The 27,198-nt window shown below is 43.1% G+C and overlaps 1 protein-coding gene across 2 annotated transcripts in view; it reads right to left on the bottom strand.

Moving 5' to 3' along the window:
- Nucleotides 1-27,198, bottom strand: part of DAB1 (DAB adaptor protein 1) — a 479,582-nt gene that overhangs the window by 323,760 nt on the left and 128,624 nt on the right. The gene's annotated exons all lie outside the window — the stretch shown is intronic.

Raw genomic sequence — 27,198 nt, forward strand, 5'->3', positions numbered from 1 at the left:
CAAGGGGCAGAAACCTAAAAGTGACCAGGGCTGGGATGCACTGTGACAGAAGGATGTCAGTCATGTCTATCATGTGACAAGCAATGCCATCAAGAAGCCATGCAACCCATTAGCTGTCTTAACAAATGCATCCCATTATTTGCTAACCTGATGCACAAACCACTCACTAAGCAAGTAACTCCCTTGAAGAGCCCAGTGATGCTGTAAGCTCTGCAGAAAGAGAAGCTGCAAGCGAGTTCTTGTTACATCTATGCTCTGGTTCAGAAAGTTGTGAATTCTGCAACTGGGATGTAGCAGAACTGTAAAACTGCTGGAAAAGTTACCTTGAAAGAGTTATCATCCCATTTGCTGCCTATCCCAGAACACACATAGGAGCTTCCCTCTGTTTCCCCATGAGCAGAAGCAGCAATGTATGGGCATGGGGCTAAGGAGCAGCAGTCAGACACCATGCCATGTGTCTGCCACAAGCAACCAGTCTTTGCCATTTCCTTCCTCACCTTGTGGATCCCTGGACCAGTCAGGAAGAGAGAAGTGATCCACATCCATCCATGGGACATGAATGGCTTACACATTTCCACTTCCCTTCTACACTCTCTGGCTGAACAAAAGGTGCTGCAAAGCCCCGCAGTGACTGGCCCTAACAGTGGTGGCAGCAGGACCTCATTCCCAGAACAGAGCTGCCCTTCCATCAACAGACGTTGGGGACTTCACAGTCAACTTTGTTTTCTTTCCCTATTCCAGTGCATTTCCTACAGTTGTGACCATGGCGATATTAAATAAAGTGCTTGGGGAATACCTTTTAGTAGTCAGGGAAGTCCATGTTTCTCCCACAGAAAAAAAGCAGCTGAAATGCTGCTATTCACTGTAGGCAGACAGCACACATGGAAAACCATCACCTAATCAAGATGTAGGCAGACAGCACACATGGAAAACCATCACCTAATCAAGATGTAGGCAGACAGCACACATGGAAAACCATCACCTAATCAAGATGTAGGCAGACAGCACACATGGAAAACCATCACCTAATCAAGATGTAGGCAGACAGCACACATGGAAAACCATCACCTAATCAAGATGCCGAGGGACAGAAGGGTAATTCTAGACATAAGGGCTGGGTTACACCTTTTCTTCTTTGTCTCCCTCAATCTTCCACAACAACTGCCTGAACCTTCATCTTGTACCTCAAAATCCTAAGCACAAAGGAATGATATTCTTGCTTCTCCCCCAAAAGCCATGCACCTGAGCAGAACAATGTCAAGGTGGGTTATTTCTCAGACAAGATAGTTGAGGGTGTTTCACAACCCTATCATTTGGAGGAAGCCAAAGGAGGACCCATCACCCCTATGCTGATAGACTGAATTTACCTACTGTAACTGCAGAAGACCGTATCTTCGCTGATGACAATACATGGTACATAATGCTCCAGTGAAATGAGATGAATTGAGCTCTCCCCTGGTAACATGCCCTTAACAAGGATCATTAATCACATAAGTATCCCAAGCACATCCACTGCCAAGAGGGGATGCTCTCACAGAAAGAAATGCAACTCCTACTGCCAACGGGTTAAAGGGACGGAGGAAAAACCTCTCTATGAAAAAGAGGGCCTTCCCCTTAGGAAGTCAGCAGGAGCCACAGCCTCAGAAACAGATCTTATAATTGAATGTTTTCACTCTCATTTAGAGTAGTGCTTTTCTTCCCTACACTTAGAAGCTTGGTTTAGATTGTACAAACTGCCTTCGACTATTGGCCAGCATGGCTTGCCCTCCTAACAGAAGGGAAGGCTATACTGACCCAGGAATGTACATGGCAAAAATGCAAAAGCCCCAGGGGAAAAAAGGCATCTTGGGAAATTCACCATGCAATTCTTTTGAAATTAGAAAATAAGAGATTGGTTAAAACATCACTTTGGAAGGAAAACCAGCTTTCAGTTCATTTATCAACTCGTTTTGGAAGTAATAACAATCACCTAATACTGACTTTATAAAAAATCATTATCTCCCATTTCAATGTGCTCATCATTTCGACATACATAGACATTATTATTACAATAGCTTGAAAGGAAAGCTTTCACTCAGTTGACTTCTTTCTCTCCCAACTTTTCTTTCCCTTTTCAGTTAATTAAAATATTCCACGCTTCAGGTTTTTGATCACCTGCTAAATCTTTAAAATTCCTCTTTTTTTTCCTGTGGTTGGAAGAAAAGAGTTGCTATCTCACTCAGATCTTAAGTTTCTTATTTAAAACTTCAAAATGCAGCTTTCAGTAATTGAAAAGCAACACACTGGGCTTCACTTCAAGCAGGTCTAGGTACTCTCACCATGTATAAGCACATGATGACTCTAAAACATCCCACTGTTTTAGCCAAAAAAAAGATCTCATGGGTGGAAAGCAGGTAAACAGCAGGAATAAGAGGCGATTACAGCAAGGTCAAGGTTTTGGTCACAGGTATAAGTTTACAACCACATTGATGCTAATACTTTTGCAATGCTGGATGTTGTGAATTAACTTTACTCAGATGAATCCCTTTAACTGAGGTCTTTGGACTGGGTGCTTTTGCTTGGCATGAGTATTTGCTTAGCATTGAAAGGTGAACCTGCTGGAGCCTTAGGCTGCAAGCAGCTAACTCCCACCTAGATAAGGCTGAACTTAAATTACAGCCTGTGCTTAGTCATATCAATGAAGGCTTTGAGACCAGTAAAACTGGAAGAGAAAAGAATTGCATCTGTTTGCAAGGAGCAAGAAACCAGAGAGATAAGAAGAAACTTATGGCCACCTCAAGACAACAAAAGAACCAAATAATGGATGAGGAGATCCTAGACCAAAATTCACCATTGGACCAAGAGGCACATCGAGGCACATGAACAGTGTGTGATGGTTAGATGCACAGAATATAAGGCTATAAACCCCCAGGAGTTTCTTTGTTCTGGGTACCTCCCTTGAAGACATAACTGGCATGACTTGTTGTTCTGCTGGAAACCTTCAATATCACAGCACAAAGCACGACCCTGCGATGACCAGCACAGAATAAAGCGCGTTCTCCATGGATTTGGGCATCACGAAAAGATGACACATCCTCACTGAAAGTACTAATGGGAACGCGTGCTTGGTTTTGAAATTAAGAATCAGGTCGTTACAGAAATAGTTAAATATCAGCCAAAGCCCAGCTGAATGGCTTTAGATAATCTATCATATTTTAATCTAACAAAGGCTTCATCGATTATCCTGAAATTCAGAATTAGCTAGGTGCATTTCATCTGATTCGCTTGTCCTCTATTGTAAAATAATGCTGTGATTTGTAATAAATTACCAACTCCAAGTTTCAGCAGTGACAAATTGTTTACTTAATTCAATAAAATAGTGTCACTTCTGTAAAGTGCGTAATCTCAGAGAGCTCAGCTGCTTCTGAACTGCGGGTTATGAAGAAAAACATTCATGTCAGTCCAACGTAGAGGAGAAATAAGATCTGAAGCAAACTAACTGCATTCCCTCGGATTACTCTTTTGCACTTCAGTGTCACTCTCAATTTAAGGTTTTTCAGGAAATCAGCCAGCCTGGAATAGGCAGGATCATTCTCGCTCACTGAGTCTAATATGACGTGACTAACAAAAGCAGACACGATATGTCATAGCAATGAATGACTCATCAGACTGGGAAACGCAAAAGAAAACGCCATTCTCCAAGATGCCAATTTTGACCTTTACACTCTCCCCTCAACTGATTTTACACAGACCTTTTAGAAACATCTCTGAGAGCAAGAGGCAATAAAACTTGCCAAAGGCAGGACAAGAACAGGGGGAAGGGATGGTATTGACCCACCTTTGGGCACTTTTCCTATGAGAGACAGTCATCAAAGAAAGTGAAATCTCAGCCTTCCCCATATGTTTGGCCAGAAATTCCTCCATTACAAATCCTTCCCCTGCTGGCAGCTGCTCTGGGGCCCAGGACAAGTGATTTATCCTTGTTACCTTCATTTCTCCATCTCTATAATGAGGACCAAGACACCTGTCTATGTTATACGATTCCTATGACAATTCATTAGTTAATGTCTGTAAAGTGCTTCAAACATGTGAAGCATTATTACTGATATGGTTTGCACTCGTTTTTATGTACCCAGTCAGCCTACAGTCCACATAGTGCTGCTTTCTGCAGTAGAATCCTAACTGTGCCAAAAGAAAAGACTCATCCCAGCTTGTCCTGGTGGAACTCAAGCAAAGTTTAAGGGAGACAATTGATTCTCATTGTTTCAGACTGATTTGGATTCTAGTGGTGATTAAAGCACAAATCTTGCTACACACACGTGTTTCCACATGAAGCCATTCTGAAATCAATGAGGTTCTCCATCTGCTTCCCCAAATATTACAGGATGGAAAATTAGGACCTAGGTTATTTTCCAGACTACCATGGAATTTGCTTTAAACGTAACATGGAGAAAAAATTGGTAGGAATAAGAGATAGGAAATTAAATTAGAATATTAGAATAATAGGCAGTAAATAGCCTATATATGATATATTTTAATCTATATTCATAGAATACAATTGTATTTTTCAGATGATCAAAGTATTTCCTTGGTTAGGTATATTTTCAAGCAATTGAACCAATTTTAACGTAAAAAACTATTTGAAAACCAAAAAAGCAATCTCTGCTGTACATAAATCTGCCCCGTTTTTCCCCACTGGACCTGCCAACAGTACATATTATTTTTCCTTGTACTATGCAGTAGCAGGGAGAAGAAGCCACCAGACAGCTTGGAAGTCATATTTGAAGAGATGAGAGAAGACTGTTAAAAGGTAGAAAAGAAATGAGGAAAGATCTGAATGCCAGAATGAATACAAGATCTGTGCGTGTCAGTGAAAACAAAGCTGAACAGAAGATCAGGGGAAGCAGCGTTGAGCCCATCAAGAAAAGCAAGGCAGGAAACCAAAGCCTGAAAATAATAAGATGAAAAAGGAGTAATGACAGATCTGTGCTGTGTTAGAGTGAAAAAATAGGAAGGAAAAAGTAACAGAGCAAAGATTATTGGGAAACCTGAGGAAATCAATGATGCATTTTCTTCCCTCATTTGGCTCTCACACCTCTCTGAAATGCCCAAGAAATGAGATTTGCCCATCACAGAAGAAAGGAAACACTATAAAGAAGGAACATGAGTAGCAGGAGTTTGTAATGCAGTTACTACATGGATGTGCTTGGGCACTGGCTTCAGAGCAGGGAAGCACCACTAAGAGCACAGCTGTACTGTTGCTTTGGGAGAATCGTAGAATCCCAGACTGGTTTGGGTTGGAAGGGACCTTAAAGCTCATCCAGTTCCAACCCCTGCCATGGGCAGGGACCACTTCCACTGGAGCAGCTTGCTCCAAGCCCTGTCCAACAGCCCTTGTTTTCCTGGCTGCCACACACCCGACTCCCACGGCCCCTCTCACCTGAAACTTTAATTTTGGATAGTGAAATAAGATGCTACCAACAAGCTCAGTTTAGGTCCTCACCTGGTTTCGAGATCCCTGTGAAGTTCTCCATGGAAGCAAGTCCAATGGCCAGCTTCTGTGCACTGCAAGGGCCCCAGCTGACCAGGGATATACACGTCACAATTGCTTCTCCTCTCCTGCCTTCTAGAACCCAATCTCCTAGAGCAGGCTTGAAAACCAACGCCATGGGAGGATCAGAAGGCTTTGCAAGCCTGGCTTCCGAGAGCTTTTGAACCTCACTTGGCTACAGCCTCTACAGATGTACAGGAGCTTTGAGACATGAGGAAGACACAGCCAAAAAGCACTGCCAGCCCTGCTAGCTGCCTCTTCTCGGTGCTGTCACGTTTTCCTCCTTGTACCAGTGAAACAGCAGCTCCAGGAGAAGCAAAGTTGTTACCACACCACAGGCTTATGCCCGAAGAAACGCAAACTCAGTAACAGTTTATGCTGCCAGAACCCAACATTAATCTATGCACCTAGAAAGCAGATAGTGCTCAGCTTAACTTCTCAAATGCACAGCACCATTCAGGCTAGGGAGCCATGGGGGAGAAGATACAGCACAGAAGGAGCCACACTGTTCACACTTCAATGCTACCTGCAAGAAAACATATTCTTGCTCTCCTTTTTCTCTCCTTTCCTGTGTGAATTGAGAAAAATACCTGAACTATCAATATTAGTGTGACTGACTGAACTGAAGTGAATTAGGTCCATCCCTACCTATGAGTTTATACACTGATAATATCTATTTTAAGCTAGTAAAAAATGCAAGAAGAAATTCTACTGCTGTCCATATATATTAAATCAGATCCAAATCTTTCCCTCAGCCATTTGATTTTTAGGAAGTGATAAGGAAAGCATCTACAGTAAGAGTGCTTTTCAATAAATCATCATTAATCATACATGGGCTCGAAGTGCATCAAACAACTTTGGGCACACAATTAGGCAACTAATTACACTGACTTGGCAATTCCATCCTTAAATGGACATACCTGTCCCTAGATCCACCTGATCATTTTGGGGGCGGGGGGGGGTTATTTACTTGCACAATGGCTTCTTTGCTATTAAGCACCAACTGTTGAAAACGTTTAAGCAACTGCATTTCCATGCCTAATTAATCATGTAATTGCCATCATTATTTGAACACCTTTTTGCACCACAAAGCTTTGCTTGAACAGCATATGGGAGGATGGAGAAGTGAGTGCCGCAGCCGTGCGTAATCGGGTAGGTGCTCAGCTTACACGGTGCATAACACCCTCAGCTCTGACAATAGCCATAAGGAATTCTATTGCTCAGCAGCTCCCAGCGGATGCTGGACACTTCTCAGGATGTGCCCCCTTGCAACTCACCGCACACTGAAAATCACTGCAGTTCCATAAAAAGGACATCAAAGTACAGTCTGTTGCTCAGTATTAGTGCACAGCCCTTGCCATTTACACCAATATATTCCTCCTGGAGATTTGGAAAAAAACAGGTATGTCCCCAACACTCGCTCTTCCTTAGTTAGATTCTGCCTGTGCCTTCCCAAATATCTTAAGCTGAACAGAACAAAGGCCATCTTATTCTGCGTGTTGGGGCAGGGATCAGTGTGTACGGTAAGGGCCATTCAGATCCATATGTGATTTCAGCTCGGTTATCCTCCAGACAGATAATCAATGGTTGTGTATAACCAGTATTTTACTTGTATCTTACTATGTGTTACACATTTCTAAGCATCTACATACATGTATATGCTTAGGTAAGGAATATATACAAGGAAAAGTAAATTTATCCAAACTTTCTCCATACTCAAACCTGTATCAAAGATGAAAAGGAGGCATTACCTTTTATTTCTTCCCCACCATTGCTCTTTTGTTCAGATTTCCAGCAAAGCTAAAAGCTGAAGTGCAGAATTAAGGGAAAAGCAACATCTGTCTCAATGGCATTTCCAATTTAGCTCTGCAGACTCAAGAATTTCAAATTAGGTTTGAGAAACCATCACCTCTGTTGGTTTCTGATTACTCAGATGCAACACAACAATTCTGACCAGGTTTTTCCTGGAAAATCTCATTGGAAATCTCCAACATTAGGCTTAAAAGGGGGCTGCTCCAGAGAAGTACTACAATAAAAGTACGACCTTTTGTATTGCACTTGTGTTGGACATATATATGAGACAAATACATGAGACAAGTTCTGATGTTACGTGCACAATATCAGGAGCTGCATGTCAAAATGAATGTCGTGCAGTGACAAAGTCAACAATGGGATTTCTTCAGAAATGAGGTATTTACCAGCAGAGGAAAGGGCACCCTACTCTTTTTATTGCCTATTTAGAGGAACTGATTAATGTTTTCAGTGGCCTAAGTGTGCAAATTCCACCCAATACAGTGCAATTTGCATTTGTGTGTATGTAAGATCAAATAACCTGCCAAAGATTTAAAGAGCAGCATCTCAGCCTGATATCTAGAGGGTTTCTTTCCCTAGCATGTGGGGCTCATCTCTGCCTTTCTTTGCAACAACTAAAACTATTTCCTACTGATACAGCAGTTTAACAGTTTATCCTCCTTGATGCATGTGAAAAATGTAGTGGCTTCAAGCCTTTTAAACATATTAAAGGTTTCACGGCTAGATGTGTGACAGCCTTGATTAATCCTGCGCAGGCAGCAAAGAGTCAGCGCGCGCAGATATCTGCATTCAGGACTTTCAAAGTTCTAAGAGTTTTCTTTGATAAAGGTAAAGGAGCTTTGTGAAAGATGGTTTGTGACACGCAGCACTGGGAGAGAATTGTAATGCTGCAGGAGATGCTATAGTTCACTAGAAACTGAAAAAAGGGAAGAAGGGACCAGAAGATGGGGAAAGATGAGCTAAAACGGAGTTGGTGGGTTTACCCTAACGTAGCTTAATGGCTATCTATATACTTTTTCACTTAAAATGTAATGATTTTTCAATGCAAACAAATACATCTAAAATCAAATCAGTCTCTAGAGCCCTCAGGAGTCTATTAGATAGTTCTCAGATAAACAGCACATTAAGTGAAAACAGGAACACATAAAAACTTGCTCTTTGGATCATAAGAATAACAGTACGCACATCCAATATCAGTGGGTGATGATGTGTTACTGTGGTGTGCCTGATACATGGACCCAATATGGCACAGAGAGCTGGAAAGCCTGTAAAGGACGTCAAACATCCACACAGATGATGTTGAAGCAATGACTCTTCAAGAGCACACGCAGGCGGGTGCTTTCACAGCAGGGTACTAGACGCTGCAAAAAGCAGTGCTTGCATGGCACTAAGGCAGGTGGGATGGCTTTTAACTAAGGTTACAAATCAGGCCAGCTTCCTGCAGTTGTCTTCAGTGCAATTTTAAGCAAATTTACTTGGTTAACTGAGCTAAACACATACCTGCCCCATCCTGTTCTTGGCAGATGAAAGCAGGAACATTTGCCTTTGTGAGCAGAGCAGCGACTCACTTCCTTAGTCTGATACAAGCCTGGGTGATGCTCAGGATTTATTTCACACCCACTCACCTCAAAGGCACCTCACTTATACTGGTACCTGTGCTGTGCCTCCAGGCTGGATAGAGTTTAAATAGCAAACTATTCCATGGTGCTAAATTCAGATATTAAAATTGAAGAACAATAGAGTGGGAGATACTTGCCTCAGAAAGACCACGGGGCAGAGTGTTAGACTCCAGGTCCAGCTTGATTATGATGACAAATGGCAAATGGCAGAGGAACCCTTCCTGTTCACCCAAACAAAGCTCAGCTACTATCGTTTTCAAGTTTCCATAGCAATGTGATAGTCCAGCATAAGCGGAGCTCGGGGGAATAGGGAGAAACAACACAATTCAATTATCTCCATCATTTCAACTGGCTGATTGGGGTAGGGGGGAGCCTTAGGAAGCCATCCCATTTTCAAGAGAAGAAATATAATCTCTTTATCTTTGGGCTTTTAATTCTGTCAAAGACGGCCTAAATTAGGGAGTGACAACTTGCAAAGCAGGAACATATTCTTAAATCAGGTCTGGAAATGCCGTGAGATGAACTCTGATAATGCAGCCTGCAAGCCCTGGGAGCCAAAGCTGTGCAAAATTGTTTAATATGGTCAAATCCTTTAATCCTCATATCTGCTGATGCAGAAAACAGAATATTTCTGCCATTTATTACCAGAAACATTATTTTCAACTCCATAAATGGTGCCTGAAGATCTTATGCAGCAGAGACAGCAGAGGCCTGCATTTCCTTCACTGGGCAATTTTGATCCTCATATATTTAGGCACAAAGCAATACACGTAAATGGACAACCACTGATTTTTCTTCATCTTCTTCAACCATTCATTTCAAGAACAGCTCTATGCTTTTTTACCTTATTCTTTACTATCTGCAGAGTTCAGGAACTGAAATGCCCTGAAAAAACTTAGGAATTGATCAGACTTGTAATGAAAAAGGATCTCTCTTTCTCTCTGCCATAATACAGGAAAATAAAACATCGTTAACTCTGCAGGGCAGTACACTGAAGATGGATCAATCCCTCTCTTTTCAGACCATCCCATAACACAAGAGCAAAGGGGTCAGTCAGTAATTGCCAGTAAATTTGGAAGGAATAAAAGGAAATACTTGTTCACACAGCCGGCCTGAAGCATTTCCCATCACAGAAGGCCAGCAAGTCAAATGCTGCAGCTAGTTTTTGAAGAGCAAAGAGGATTTTTTGTAAGCAATGATTTCAGTGCCAAGCAGACGGGATAGAGGGCACAGCACCCAAGGGAGATAAGAGAGCAATAAGGTAATGATGATTACATTTCATGCTTCAAAGCACGAAACAACAGGAGTCAGGAAGGAAGCTCACAGCCCACGCTGTGCTCGTTGGCGAGATGAGTTAGCTGGAGCTGCAGGTATGTCCTGCTCAGACGCAAGCACTGGGCTTCACAAGCAGAACTCAGTTTGTGCCCAAGAAATGCTCCTCCAGTGGAGGATCCTCACAGCGACATCCCATTTTCCCAATCCAGAAAATGGTTGGATGTTTTGGGGTTCATGGCACTATAAGTAAGGGTTTTAGGAAGAAAGGGGAGGGGGTTGCAGAAGTCCCACCTCAAACTCCCACCCCACACAAACCAGGCTGTGTCACCCCCATGGGATGCTCCATGGAGCACATCCTGCACTCCTGATGTATGCTGCTGCTTTTGAACCTTCTCCCAGCACAGGGCCCAGGTCATAAACAGCATCAGTGGGCACAGGTAGCAAGCCAGCCTCTAAGGGCAGTTTATCATCAGCTGTGCTTCAAATTCTCTTTAGCCAGAAGCATGCAAGAGGCTTTGTGCTTCACCTTGCAGGGCTCTGGCTCCCAGGCTGGCCAACCTGCCACACCGACAGGCACATCTTTGTGCTTTCCACTGGGATAAAGCTGCTGGAGATAACGCAGCGTTTAACCCATCCTTCAACAGCAGCAATGCTTTATATACCTTTGAAAACTCCTCTCCCTGTTGTCGCTGCTGGAAGGCGACGAGTTCCTTCATCACAGATGTTTAGGGCGATGCTTGCAGGTGATCAAACAAAATCCCACAAAATAACTGTTTATTTGCTGTCAGGCAGCTCCAGCTCAGAAGCAGCCTGGCCTATGGACAAGGCAGTCCCCATCATTTGCCCCAGAGCCCAGATAGCGGTGCGCAGGAAGAAGTACATCATTTGTCCAGATGCAGCGAGGAACCGAATGACTAATTCATGAAAGTGGGATTGATTTTGATGAATCAATGCATTACAGGATCCAGGGAAGGAGGGGGAGGCACCGGGCATTTTACAGGCTCAACTACAGGATCCCACTTTTATCTCAGAAACAAAGACAACCTTCTTCTGTATCAGAAGGCAAGCCCTGGTTGTGTTCTTAGCTAAAAAAAGTGGTTTCACTCTTTTTAACAGGCAAACATCCCCTGTCCATACATTTTGCAAGGTCCAGATGCTGCACATTCAACTCTCCTCATTTAAATCAGTTAAAACACCCAGGTCCTAAGAATTTCACCAGTGACCTATGTAGAATCTACCCCCAACTGGCACCAAAACCAGTTTTGATGGGGAAAAAGAATACACACAAATCAGGAAATGGAATGTTAGCTGAACATCCCTAAACTTAGGTTTTAAAACCCTGCTTCAGAAGGAAGCATCCGAGGAGGAGAAATATACATTTATATTTTAATGGGGGAAAAGCCAATTTTCTACAGCAAGAAAAGATAAATGAGAAATGCCCCCATTTAAGTAAAAAGCAACAAGAAAATCCTGGCTTTCCCCGTGCTTCTATTACAGGTAAGTGGAAAAGCAAATACATTACTAGCCTCACATTTCAATCACTCATTGTCTATCAAATTTCATAATACACCCTTCCTAGCTGTTCTCTTTCTTTTTGCCGATCAGGAGCAAAACAGAGACAGTGCCTGGTTAAAGCTAATTCAAATCCATCCTCTACTGGGATACAAATACATTTCTGTGTATATTAGGATAGGGGAAAATTTATGGTGGGTGACTGACTCCAAGGCTGATTTAACATTTGCCATCAAGCAGAAATGCACATGCACAAACACACTAAGACTAGCAAATTGCTCCCTGATTTCTATTCCCTAGGCACCAGCCTGCAAGGAAAACTATTTATGTTTTTCCCTCATATTGACATACAAAGTAGGAGTAAACAAACTGGGATTCTCCACATGGTATTTTCCATTGTGGCAACCATATGGGAAATCATCAGCTTTGACCTTTTGGAGGAAAGGACAGAAGGAGAGGTAGACTAAGCAAAGAAAGATCTTTTTACTCCAAGCCTTGCTTCCTTAGGCCTCTGCATGGATTTTCATGACCCAACAGAGCTTTCAAGTACCTGTGGCACTTAAAAACGCTCACCTCTACTGAAGGTGAGAGCAAGAGTTTACGGAGGCTTGGTGAGCATCTTCTCCACTTGCAAAAGACAATGCGGTCAAGGAAGAAAAATCAATCTCTGCTCTACAGCATAATCATGATTTCAACTAAGACAGATGGCGGAGCAATTGAGTGCATGTATTTCAAACCCTGCCCTTTGATACCTCCTGATTATTTAACCTGGAGATTGGAAGGAAAAAGAAGGCAGAGAAAACCTGCATGCAATAAAAAGGAATCATTATTTTCTTATTCCTAGGCACATCAAACCCTGGCAAGGAGGCTAAGGGACACGCGTGGGTCAGAAACCAAATGGGTAAATTCCTGTTTCTGAAGAAGAGTGCTTCAGGAGAGGCTCAGAAATGAACACCCTGTGTGTAACTCCAGCCCCTTCAGGGTCACCTCTTATTTCTTTTTTAATAAAATAAGCATTACCAAGATTAAAAAGGTTCCTCAGGCTCCAAACTGTGTTGGTCACCCCGAGGAAGTGGTCTGAATCGCTCTGAAAATGAAACTTCAAATTAAATGCCTAGATCATTCCTCTCAGTGTTGTCAGGCTGATGATTTCAGTGGTGGCTTTTTATCTCCCCATGTCTAGCAGTGAAGACCATGGGGACTCCCCAGAACAACCATCGGAGGCACAGCCTTGCTGGGTGTACAGGGCAGCAGTGACACTCTCCAACAGGTACTGCTCAAGCCCTGGTTTACCCCCCTGAGGTGTTGTATGTCCTTGCCCTTGGTGTGCCAGCAGCAAATAGACTTTGAGGACATGCTTCCCCATCCTGGCAGTGTTCAAGGCCAGGACGGCAGGGGCTTGAAGCAACCTGGTCTAGTGAAGGTGTCCCTGCTCCTAGAAGGGGATTGGAACTGGATGAGCTTTAAGGTCCCTTCCAACCCAAACCATTTGTGACTCTATGCTGAATGCTGGTGGCTCTCTGATGATGCAGGTTCCTACCTGACCTTTACAATTATCACGCATACTGCAAGCTGACAGGCAACTGTTGGCTGCTCTCACTGACTTGCAAAGCAAGATGTCCAAAGAATTGAAGCCTGCTTTTTTCAAATTAAGAAAAAACAAACCCAAAATCTAAAATCTGTGCATAAACCACCTGAAATTGGAGCTGAAGTAACGATAATAAACCCCTCAAGGCTGGACTGAAATCCAGTCCATCTGCTGGTACGGGGTACAGCGATGGTTCTTCCAGCCACATACAAGCTTCCCAGGTGTGGGGCAAGTGAGAGTCATGAGCTTCTGTACGGATCCTCAGCGCAGCTGCATCTTGGAGAGCAGATGGAGCAAGAGTCTACCCTGCCTGGCAGGTAACACACCTGAAGCCAGAGCGGAAACAGAGAACAGTGTTGGTGGGGGAAATTGTAGTTCTCCCTGTGACAAGATTGAAGGTCTCAGTGAGCAACCACATCATCATGAACACCTAAAGCTGCAGCAGGAATTGTGGTGCGAGGAAATGGAAGCTGAGAAGAGAGAAGCGAGAAGAAGTAAGAGAACTGAGCCATCCTTCCAGAAAATTAAGAACAAAACCAGCAGCATGATCATTACTGAAGGAATTGTGTGGCGGAAATGGTGTAATCAGGTGACAGCCACTCACTACATCACAGACTCATAGAATGGTTTGGGTTGTAAAGGACCTTCAAAGCTCATCTTGTCCAACCCTGTGTAATGAGCAGGGACATCTCCAACTAGATAAGGTTGCCCAGAACCACATCCAGCCTGGCCTTGAATGTCTCCCGGGATGGCACCTCTCTCACTGCCATGCTGCTTCCCAGGGATGGCTGGTTTGTACCAATCTTCCATCCTCACCTGCATTTCATAATAAAGCTAAACCCAGCTCCCACCTCTGCCCAGGATCATCTTTTCCCTCTGTATCTCCCTCCCTCACTCCCTGCCCTGACTTCCCTGCATGATTGTCCCAGGTAATTAAAAGAAAGAAGCCAGCCCCGCTCCCCATGGGAAGAGCAGGAACAGGCACCGAGTGACAGACAAGATGCACAAACATAAGTCACTGCTGTGAAAGCAATTAATGGCACTCCTGAAACATTTTTCTCAGTAAGAGACATTCAAATTCAGCCAATCTGTCACAATCCTCCATTTGTCATTGTCATTTTTACCATTGTCACCTTATTTGATGCTATTAAGCAGACAAGAGCGAGTCAGAGGAACAACTGAAATAAGCATAAGTTGATAACATAAATTAGCTCAGAAACTTGTACACAGAGATATTAAGCAAAAAGCGAAATGATGTCAAGGTTGAAAGAATTAGGAATTGAATTTTAACCAGCCCACATGTTCGTGGCTGATTTCCTGATGAATATTTTATTTTTAATAACCTTCCTATCACATTCACTGAAAGGTATCACCAAGGATGGATCAGTAAACAAATCTGAGGGGGAAAAAGAGGCTGCTCTGAGATGTGAAACACTTTCAAAGCTCACACTCCCTTGGGAATAAGAGTCAAAAGGAACAAAGACAACTCTTAGCATGAAAAGGAAAGACACGGTATGACTAAATAAAAGGGCTATATTTGATAGGTACAAATTGGATGTGTTTCCTGCTTCGCTCCTGCTGCTTAAGAATGCAGAGTCCATACGCAGATTTGCCAGAATAAGCATCTCTCACTAAGCAGGGGTTTAGACTTAGGCCTACCTCTGAAATCAAAACCTTTCCACTGGTTCTTTAAAGCTAACACGTCCCAGAGGGCTGGAGACATGCCATGGAGTACGTCACGTCTGACGGTGAACACCACTCACGGCCATAGGGTGCGATGCTCCAGCAGTCTCCCCACATCCAGTTATTCCATCAAAAGATGATCTCCATTTTCACCTTCAAAAAGGGTAGGTAATTATAAACGCATTCTTTTTACTCAAATATTTTAAGCAAGTAATTGTTGCCCATGGGAGAGAGTTTAATTATTTCTGATGAACAGCCAAGACACGGAATCAGGAGAACATGACAGGAAGAGTGTGGGAAATGTGTTCCAGTGCTTAATTGTGTGGCTATCTTGCCTTTTCATCCTGAAAAAACAGGCATTGATTTTTTTTTCCCCCCTCCCAATTGATTTCACACAATCTTCAGCTTAGTAATACAGAGTGCATCCAACTGCAAAAGGAGTGGAGATCCCTGGGCCAGGGCATCTGTGATTTCCTATCACGAACAGGCAGATCACACGTCGGTCTCTGGGTAACCCAGCAGTGGGTGGCTTGGACTTGCCTGTGTGATGGTGGCTTGGACAAAAGAGCCATGTCTTGTCCCCCACTCACAGTGGACTCAGCTGAACAGCAGACTATACAAAACGAGATGCTTTATGACCTCTACCAAGCAGAAATGCAAGTGTATAGTAAGGCAATGACACATTGAGGAGACAGGAGTTGCCCTGCCACAACAGGACAGCAGCCCATCTATCAGCAGAGCAGATGGGACACTCTGGAGGATGCACAAAGCCCTGACTTTTATGGAATATCTAGTCCATAAAAGACTGATTCTTCTGATTTTATGTCAGCTGAGGCTTGCTATGTGACCTGGTGCATATGGGTTTATAGCACCTTTAAAAGAATTAACTATTACAATCATACATAAGCATTTCCTTTGGTTTCCTGCTCAGCAGAATGCATGAACAAACCAGAGTATTATTTATGGGAAAAAAAGCACTGTTTCATTCCTGTTCTTTAACAGGGAAAATATTTTCCAACAGTTGATCAGGTAGGTGATTCATGTGCAAGAAAGAATTCCCTAATGCATCTCCTGGATACAGCAGGTTTATCACACACAGCGCATTTGAACCTAATCATGATGCATCATATAAGGACTGATTCTGCATTCATACATTAATGATGCCTATACAGAGGGTTGCAGGTATATAAAAGGCAGGACAAAACCAGCATATGTGAATGAGTACATGATATTAGATTATGATAAGCGAATGCAGTAGCAGGCTGGACTTGAAAAGAAAGAAGATCAAACAGGAGGTAGAGAAAATGCATCTCAGCACTCTCCCTTACACTGGGAAACAGCATGTTTTGCAGATTTCCCCATAGCAGCCATAAAAATAATGCAGAGAAAGCAAATATCATACATCCTCCCATGACTTTACACTGTCCTCTTCCAAAGAAGTATTCCAAAACGTTATCTTTCACTACTGCCATCATAGTTCCCTTCCATTACATTTTGAAAGGACTTTCCCTGCTCTGTAAGAGAACAGAGAAAATAGAACCATGATGGTAGATAGCTGACGAAAAAGGTCCTACCAGAACGCACCCTGTTATTGATGCTGTTTCCTTAGGGACAGCCCATGGTGCAGGTCACAAAGGAGCATGATGAAGATGTGTCTGAAGATGCAGCAGTGCCGTAGCTGATGTCTCCCAGGAAAAAGTGGCAGCAGCAGAATGGAGACAGGAGTTACTACAAGAGGAGTGTGGGACCAGCCCTAACCATCATCAGCTCTGCCTTCCACCAGCACAAACTTCTCCTATGACTACATGAGTTCAATGCTTTCCTTTTGATGGGAAAACGCCTAAGACATGGGGGAGGCTAGCACAGAGGAACAGCCAATAAAACCTTTGTACTTGTCACAAGCCTGGGTCAGCGGGAAATGCCTCAAATAGCTTGGAAATTACCGCGTGCTACACATCCTGTCTCTAAAAAGCCACTCAAACTCAGGAGGAGCTCCCAAGGAGGGAACAGGAGCAATACCAGGAGTCTTAAGGAGCCATCCGCACATCAAAAATTATGAAGAGCAAACAATTCACCAGCACTTATGGACCAAAGCAGACCTATATTCAAAGAACCATAGAATGGTTGGGTTGGAAGGGACATTAAAGCTCATTCAGTTCCAATCCCCTGCCATGAGCGGGGACACCTTCCACTAGAGCAGGTTGCTCCAAGCCCCATCCAGCCTGGCCTTGAACACTGCCAGGGATGGGGCATTGCTATCTTGTTTGCCAAATTCATGGAAATAATAAATGCCTTCTCAAAGCCAGGTCTAAAGTTGATGCATCCGACGAAAACCAGCAAGGACAGAATCATAGAATCAGGAAAAGACCTTCAAGTCCAACCAGTCATAGCTTATATACTGATTTGAGAAACTTATCCTGAAGGAAAAGATGGGTAACCTTAAATTACAGCAACTCTCTATGAACAATTACCTATCATTCCAGGAAAAAGCCAGGTTCAATTTGTTAGTCTTCACCCCTGTTGTCAAAAGACCTGCAGTGGGATTCACTTTTGTTGGCTTGCTTGCCTTCTTATCAAAGATTACACCTGAACTGCAAGCTCTCCTGCTGCTCACCAGATCATTCCACTTAATGAAGTACCTGGATAAATACTCACAACCTGCTGATGAAAAGAGCTGGGGAAGTTCAAAGCACTGTGAGCTGGAGCTGTTGCTTCTCTGTCCTGCAAAACCTGAGTGTTCATTAGTACCCAGCCCCGCTTGCAGAGAACAAGAGGAGCTCGCTCGGTTCTCTCTCACCAGCCATCTGCAACTAAAAATAACATTTGGGGGGCTTTGATGCTCTCTCTGAACTAACAATTGCCCAGAACTGTTATTTCCATTTATCTCTACCCCTTCCAGAAACATTCCTTCCCAAGCCTTCCCGAACATAAGCCTAATTTAATGAGGCACCTGTTCCACAGAAAATCCTGCACCCTTTGCAATCATACAAAGAGGTTTTGCAACCTGATTGAAACAACCCCCAAATACCGTTAGGCTGCCTTTGATCACTAGTTTTTTTTTCAATTTAAGTGGTTTTTTCCCTGTTGTTTATTATATTTCCTTATTTCTGAATCCTTCAGATGTCACATCACAGTGTTCATCAGCTGGGAAGCACCACGCAAAGTGCAGCTCACATAGGAATAAACTCTACAAGGGGAAAGATTCAGTCACAAGAGCTGGAAACTGCATGTGCTAAGCACCAGGCTTTGCACTTCACCCTCTTCATCCCTGTGTGATTTATCTCCCTGTTTGCATTCCATGTAGCTTTATGGCATAACAAATCCAGGCTAAAAGTAGTTTCTTGACTTTAGAGGAACACAGAGTACAGGTGAAAAACCAGTGGATCATTTCAACCATCCACCTGCCAATATCAGATTATTTTTCACAGTGTCTATTTTAATACTTTCTCCCATCTGACTATCCCATGTCCTAACAGACATGATTCACTCTGTCACATCCTCTGCAGTATGGTGAAATGCTGCCAAATACACCCCAATTTCTATCTCTTTTTCACACTGGCACACTTCATTGCAAACTCTAGGTCTAGTTTGGTTGCTTCTCTTGCCCTGTTGGTCTATCATTCCAGTGCCAGCTGTGTGTTTCCAACCAGCTCTCCTAAGACATGTATACACACCTGCATTCCTATTTTCAAGGTAAAGGCATTTTGTTATCTTTTTGCCCACATTCCTTATTTCTCTCCCCTTTTTTACCTGCAAATCTCCTCGGAGATCATTAATTTGCACACTTACTCCCTCTCCCAGCTCATTAATGAAGAGGTTAAACAAAACCGGACCCAACACCTTTCCCAGAAAACCCCATTAGGAACCCCTCCTGACTGCAATCCTTGGCTATCCATCATTCAGCTTCGGCTGCACAGTCTCTAGGCCATGCTTTGCATCGCAAGGCTCACTAAACTAATTCGTCAAATAGATTTCTTGAAATGTGATATTAAATGCTTTGGAAAAATCCAGATTTATGGCATTTGTTGCATTAGCTGCTGCTAAAAGAGGCGGTGTTCCTGCTTTAAGCCACAGTATGCATTCTTAGTTGGATTTACTCTTCCTAAACTTGTACTCTTTATTGCGCTTAGTTTCGTTAGCCTTCTAACACCAGTGGATTTTAGCTCCCTTTATTCTCCTGATGATAGAAGATACTTTAACATACTGTTTCCAAACTAATACTCTATTAGCTTTTCATCAGGTAACCCAGGATTCCTCTGATTTTATCAGCTCCACTTTACTATAATTTGCCCATTTTATTTGCAGAGGGACTGCTAATTCAAACCCTGCCGCTGAAGTTTATTCCTCTTCAGAAGACCAATATAAGCGTGCTTATCTTTCAAGGTTTGTTTCAAATGGGAGAAAAGGATTTCTTTTTACATTCAAGAAGAAAATGAGGAATAAAAAGAGCAAGAGAAGTCAGTCCAGGGCATAGGGCTGCTGTAAGCTGGTGTCCTGCTGGCCAAGTACCCAACCCAAGGGTGTTTTCTCTTACCCTTCAGCTGACAATCCCTCTTAGTGCCAACTTAGACATATTGTCACACTTTTAGCACCCCCCTAGACTCTCTGGATTACTTCTGACAAACAGGAATCCTGTTGGCTTGCCCTTCCTACTGCCTCAAAGGTGCTAATTGGATCAAGGCTCATAACATTGCACCTCTAAATGTTGGACAAGCCCATCGGCTCTTCCACTGCTGCTCCGCTGCAGTCACCAGTTTAACTCCTTGGGCTCTGTAACTCCACAGTATCCTTTGAGCTGCTTGCCACGCTCCTCCTCACCCTTCATCACTTACATCCACATTTGTTGTCTCTAGCCTTCCTAGTTTATTCTTGGATGAACATACATAATACCCTTTCACAACTATTGTGCAAAATATTGCCTCATCAAAACCAAATAACTTAATTCCCTGAAGCCAAAAACTAATCTTTCTCTTTGTTCCAGAAATGCTTAACAATTATTTCAATGCCTTAGCCATTGGAATTACTCTTTCAATAGACCCTTCTCTTAATTTATTATAGGCCTGCTCCCCTCCTTGAACCTCCTTCTCCTTTATAGATTATTTCTAAGGGAGCTTCTTATTCTTCCTTTTGCTGACTCTGACTTCAGCTTATCTTTGTCCTTTCACATTTAACTCAGCTCTGTATTCCTCTGTATTCACTGCTCTGGCTGTTTTAACACAATTTTAGCCTCAGTCTCTGAAAAGTCCCTCTTTAAGGCATAGCAATCACTGATTGTTCCATCTATGCCTTCCTGCCATCCCACTTTACCTCCTAAAACTTTCTTAATTCTTCAACATATGGCTTCCTGAAACCTTTGTATTGCAGCTCTTTGTGAAGCTAATATACCTCTGCTTTTATCTCTGGTTTTCACTTTCGTCTCTATTGTGTGAATGTGTTTGTGGTTGAGAAAACCCATCTTGAACAATTCCTAGCTGTATCTACAAAGGCACTGAACTTTGACCACAGTCCGTGGTCATTATTAGCCCATTAGCTTATAACTGATCCACCTTCTCCTTCCTCAGATTCTTGTCTCTGGTCCACCCACTTTTAGATGGATAAATGGGATGCAGTGTGCAGCACACCCAGCTCTTTCACACAACATGGAAAGCCCCAGCAAACTAGTTAAGAGCCTGAAATGGAATTAAACACAAACATGTTTAATACAGCTTAAAAAGAGTGAGTGAGGATTTGCATCTATGGGTAAAGCAGAACTGCAGAAGTACCTGACCAAGGCACCAAGAATTTATACTAACAGCTTTCCCAAGCAGCATATAAACCTATATAACCTATTCTTAGTAGCAATTTTTGTTTGGATTAAACCAGCCTGCAGTTTCACATCTCTATTGTACAAGGAAGAAAATGAATGAAGAAAAGGCCTCAAACTGAAAGGACAGTTATGTACACCATAACAGCTAATGAACAGCACATACTTTAGGGATAGGGAAGCTGTGAAGAGATTACATTATTTTCTGAGGGTGGTCATTTAAAGCCATGTGCATTCTCTGGCTGGTTACAGTGCTGTCAGCTGTCATTCTGACAGTAGAGAAACAATTCCCGTATGCTTTTGGAGGGCAGTTTAGTTTTCCACTTGTGGACCCTCATGCAGTCTCTGGCATCTGTTGAATAAACTTGCAGCGTCTCTTCTGTTCCCTCAAGTGCTTTGTATCCATTGGTAAGGCCTGCTCTCCCTCTCCTTCCCTCCTTGCTCAAAGGATGCAACTTCAGCTTCTCAATAATATCTCAGTATCTAGAATACCTGTCTGAGTTGCCCATGCCTGTGATGAAGTGCTAACATCACACAAAACTGCAGACAGTTTTTGACTGCACAAACACTCCGATACAGGCAGTTTGACCAATATACCTTTATTGCTTAGAAAGGGTGAGCTACACCCCTCCAAATCCAACAGGCACCGTTCTCCCCTCTAGCAAGGGCTGATGGTAATGAGCATTTATGCTCACTGACGTACCACAGGTGCAATCTGCAGCATTCCTCCAGTCAGCACCTCTGCTGAGTGAACTTGTGATTACCCAGGGGTTACTCTCAACTGCAGCTCAACCCAGCCCAGTGGGTGAGAACCAGGGTCCCGCAGAGACATCCCCCCGAGCCATAAGCTGGTCCATGACCCCCAGGTATTTTGGCAGAAGCTAACGCTCTGATGGGTACTGCTGGACTGACCACATTTACCCAACTCACAGCTAAATGTATGGGCTAAGCTGGGAATAAAAGGTCATACCCACACTAAATTTTGGGTGCAGACACTGGATGCCAACAATTTCCTTCCAGAGCTATTTCACAGCCAAGGGGAAGCAGAGGCTTGGATTTAAGCTATCACTCCCATAGTGTTCATGTGCATACAGGCAGGCTGCAGTAATTTCAACTCTCCTCACGGTTATCTTTGGCCAACAGAGAAATAACTTGAGCAGTTCAGGAAAATCTGTATTCTTAGGAGCGAGTCGTTCTCCTCTGGGTCTGTAAACCCTTACATCAACACACACACAGGGAGGAGGTTGGACCCTCAGACCTGCTGCGCTGGGTTCCTGGTGGGTTCTCAGGATGGGCTAGCTCATAGCTAAAACCTGAATTCCTGACACTACCCAAACAAAAGAGGATTTAGCCAGAACGCAAATAACCTTTTACCCTTAATTTGTTCTTCAATTTCCCACTCCTCCTGTGCTCATCTGGATGCCCCTCAATAAATAATAAACTCACAGCGCTACAGCGGATCTACATGTTTCCTTCCCTACCAATGACATCGAGTGCATTGAAGAATCTCATTTCTTCCAGCAATCGCTCTGAAGAGTGATGTTATCCTTCTCTCCTAACCCCTCCCAACACAACCGAATGGAAGCAGCTTTCTCCCTTGCAACGTGACATTGTTTAACAACGTCGTTTCTTGTGAAAATCTGGTGCCATTTTAGAGCTAAGGCACGAGATCTCGTTGTTCGCCCACCATTTCTGTTTGGTTTTAGAGCTTTACTGCCTCATCCTAAGAATCTATGACAGAAAAAAATTCAAGCAGAACTAAGTTCTTTTGCAGCAAACCCTTTTTAACAGAATTAAAACAGAAGAGGAGTATCCAAGAATCACAAATTCTTTCGGCTCACCATCTACACCAAGGAAGGTCTCTCACACCTACTCCTCTTAGAACAGGATGCTGAGAATTTCTCTGGAAGGAGCCTTTAATACCTCTAAATATGTAAAACATCATTTTAAGAGCTTGGCTCCTTGTGAAGGACAGAAGAGAAACAAGTTATGTGTGATGACTCACTGATTACATCCTTTTGTAGGGTGCTCAGATGATGCAGTGATGAGTTCATTCGGATGTGCATATTAAACCAAATTAATAGAAGCTTTATATTGAATTATTTTACAAACAGGTATTTCTGTTTCTACCTTCTCTCTTCTATTTTTACTCTGTGATTGCTCAAACATATTTGATAAGAAGATGCTGCCTAACAAGGCACCAAAACCAGGAGGTTAAAAGCAAATGACTAAAAGCAGGGGGAGAAACTGTTCTTTCTTATAGTAGTTATCTACTGGGTAATAAACGCTGCATAATTGATGCCATTTTGGAAAAATCCTGCAGAAAACAAAACATTGCAGGTTTAAGTATCTCAATTATGGAAATTTCATATTCAATGAACCCTTGCCAAAATAAACGGTGCACATTATCTAAAAAGCGAGTGTTAATTAAAACTGCATCTTGATAGCCTTCCTGGCTCACAAGGCATCCTGCATGTGGGAGATTAAACAAGGTACTTTAGCTGCAGTCAGTCCTCCAGCAAGGGGTTTCACTTCATTCTTTTGACGTATGTAGGACCAGAAGAAGTCAACGTGCATCGATGGCCCTTAGTAGCCCCTCATCTTTTTGTCTCTAACGTTCTGAATCTACAGCACGTATTTCATGAACTCTATTACAGCTGAGAAGAGCTTCATGCAAAACTCTACAATAAACAAAAGACGAAGTTCCAAACATTAATTAGCTGCTTAACACAAAGATATCCACTTATCATCATATCCAGTGCACACAATAATTAAAGCCATAAAGAAAAGAGGACGCATTAATATTCCTGTAGTCTGTAGCCTCTGTAGAGGGATGGCTATGGGTTACTGAACAGGCCAGCAAGTCCTTATCCAGCTTCAGATGGGAATCAAAGAAGTCACTTATCTTCTCTGCATCTGTTTTCATAATTAAAGACAAACATTAACATAATACATGTCCGAGTAAGGAGAGGGATGGTCCACTGCCTAGGTTCTCACTCCGGGGGGAGAGATTCAATGCTGTGTTCTACTCACATCTCTGCAGGTTTGTCTCTTCATAGAGCTCCTTCGAAAGCAAATGTAATGGGTGATGCATAAAAGCACAAGTAAAGCATGCCCCAACAGCAAAACCCTGCAGCAATAAAAACACAGGTACATGGGCTTTTTAAAGTATATAAAAATGCATGCAGGGAAGCTGGAAATGCCTTTATAGGCTGCCGCAAAGCCTGATGTCTGATGCTGCTACTGCTACAGCCTCCCCAGCAATGTCCGTTGAGGAAGCACAGGTGGCCTCCTGATCCAAAGTCAAAAAACAATCATGCCTTCCCATCTGTGGCCTGGGTTTATGCTCCTGACCTAATGCACCTGAATGAGGCCTGAAAGCTGGGAGCTCAGTTGTCCTCATTTGAAGCAGAAAGAGCAATGATCCATACACTGAATTCCTGGGGGGATCTATTCCTCTTCATAATTTGTAGGTGGAATTTGGCCAACCATACTCCTACATTAGTGTCTTGGGCAGGTGAAGCACTCAGTTATGGGGTGAATCCACCTCCTTCCTCCCCAAGAAAACAGCTGTACTGTCTTCCTCCACATATTTTTGGAGAAGGAGGGGAAGCAAGACTGTGGAACTCTGGTATAAATAAAGGCTAAATAATTGCCCATAGCTAATAACCAGCAAGGTATTAAAAGTCTATCCAAACTCAGTTACCAAACCAAGGCTCCTTTATACCCTCCTGAAGGAGCTGAAGGCAAGCATAATGCACCATGAATGTTAACATATTCACGCTGGTAGACGACGAATGCATTTTCTCAGCATAAGGTAGCACATATATTACTAGTAGTATCATCATAAAGCTGTGGCCAAATCATACACATCCATAAGGCTCGGAGCATCCTCGCTACCATCTCAGTTCTGCCTGACTCTTAAAACGCTTCCTGTTAAACACATACAAACATACATAAACTCAAACGCTTCACAGCCAACTCCTCGATGAGTTGCTCTCAGAAAGAAGATGCTGAAGTTCACATGGAATTACAGACTTCTGGAGTTCAGCCATGGAGGTGCTGACACCCATCAGCTGCAGCCCTTCACACCTGGCCAGGTTCTTTGCTCTGGGGTACACAGTTTTGCTTCTAACATGAATCAAAGCAGACTGTGCACAACAAACTGAATATTTCAGTATTAGGGTTATTCAGAGGTCAGGCCAGAGATTTTGTATGACCAATTTCCTGCCATCTGCAGCAAGCTTGGAGGTATGCAAGATTTCTAAAGAGGTATCTTCAGAGCAACTTTTCCACATGGATCTGCATAAAGAATACTAATGAATCATGGAACCACAGAATGGTTTGGGTTGGAAGGGACCTTAAGATCATCCAGTTCCAACCCCCTTGCCGTGGGCAAGGACCCTTCACACTAGAGCAGCTTGCTCCAAGCCCCTGTGTCCAACCTGGCCTTGCACACTGCCAGGGATGGAGCATTCACAACTTCCTTGGGCAGCCTGTGCCAGTGCCTCACTACCCTTACACTAAAGAACTTCTTCCTTATATCTAACCTGAACATTCCCTGTTTAAGTCTCAACCCATCACCCCTTGTCCTATCACTACAGTCCCTGGTGATGATCTTAAGGTCCTTTCCAACCCTAACTATTCTATGATTCTATGATTCTATGATTCTATGATTCCCATAGGCCCCTTTCAGATACTGGAAGATGCTCTGAGGTCTCCATGCAGCCTTCTCTTCTCCAGGCTGAACAGCCCCAGTTTTCACAGCCTGTCAGTAAACTGCAGTAGGGTTCTAACCATATTTTACAGCTATTTCTCAAATGATTTCCTATGGCAGATGACGAGTCTTTAAAGCCACCTCTAAAAATCACACCATGAAGTGAAAATCTCTCCAGGTTTATTTATCTGGATGTATCAGTCAATTGTGGCTGAGCAGCTTAGGGAACACTCAGCAAAGCACCTGAGTGATTTTGCAAATTGCTTAACTGAATCTTCGAGCATCAAAACACCTTTTAAACTCTGCTCTGCTTGTCTTTAATGCTCAAAACACCTTCCCGAGACACAAAAGTGCCTTTTATTTCTGGTTTACAGAGGTACCTTAGCCAAAAACATTGAGAAATCTGTAGCTTAATGGGTTCAAACTGAGGTGTTTCATCACTTAGGGAAGTTTTCTAACCACTGGCCTCCCCATGCAGCTGCTTCGGAGCCTTCCTCAAGGATTGTGCGTAAAATATTAGCCCCGCAGCCCGCTGTGGGGATGTCAGCTTGTAACAGAAATACTGAGCTCAGAGCTTGAACTCGTGACTCCCATATGCCAACGAATTGCAGAGCCACTACATCACAAAGCTGACCCTATTTTATTTGATCTGAAGATGTTCCTAAATCTTGCCTCTTTCCATGGTCGAGGGATAGAATTTAGTTGCTAGTAAGCTACTCAGATTTCATACTTTAGGACATCAAAGTATGAATGATGTTCTTCAATTTTCTCCACTTAAGCTTATTAAAAGAAATATTTTAAGGAGCATTATTCCCTGAAGTTACTGGACATAAAAATCTGCAAAAACCTTTCTCTCTTTTGGCTTTGGGTCAACACTGAACACAGGCACAATATGTTTCTTTAAGGACATGTCACAGATTTATACATCCATCACTTAAACTCAGGATGGCTCAAGTACCACCTGAGACAAAGGGAACCTCACAGCCCATTTCGTTAAGGGATGCTTTAGGGAAAATGCATTATCATGAACAAGGATTTACATTCCACTGAATTTATTATCTTCCCCCCCCCCCAAGCTATCCTTTCCCACACTAGTAAACTGCAAAAGCATGATGATACCCTGCTTGTACAACCAGTTCTAGGTTACTTTCCTTGTCAGTCCTGCCCTGGGTTGCAGTACTGCTCCTGTTGAAGGACTTGCTCCAAGTCCCCACGTCTGCACCATCCTCATGATGCTCAGAGTCTCTTCCCAAATCCCTCAGCACTGACGTTTGCTCCTGAAGGCAGCTGTAAACAAGCCGTGTCATTGCCATTAGACTAAAAAGCACCGCTATCTTGTGAAGTTGCAGCGATGCTGTTGGTGGATTTTAACAACCAGCATAAAAGCTTGCAGCAGGAGGAGGGCTGACGTGGCTGTGTATATTACTCTTTATGATGCTGCTGATAGTAATTGATATCTGTACGTGGAGTGCAAGCCTCAGACTTGTAGCAGCAACACAACACAGAAAAGCACAAGACAGTGTGTATTTTACAGAGGAGACAGACATGAAGGAGGTTTTGTTTGGTCCAGGGACAGGGCATTGGGATGGGACTGAAGAGATCAGGAACCAACTGTTGTCAGTGTGCTTTGACCTGTATAACATCATTCCCTTCTCTCCT

Source organism: Pezoporus occidentalis, unplaced genomic scaffold, assembly GCF_034315485.1.
Source record: "Pezoporus occidentalis ecotype Australia unplaced genomic scaffold, CSIRO_AGI_Poc_V1 ctg25, whole genome shotgun sequence".
Taxonomy (NCBI): domain Eukaryota; kingdom Metazoa; phylum Chordata; class Aves; order Psittaciformes; family Psittacidae; genus Pezoporus; species Pezoporus occidentalis.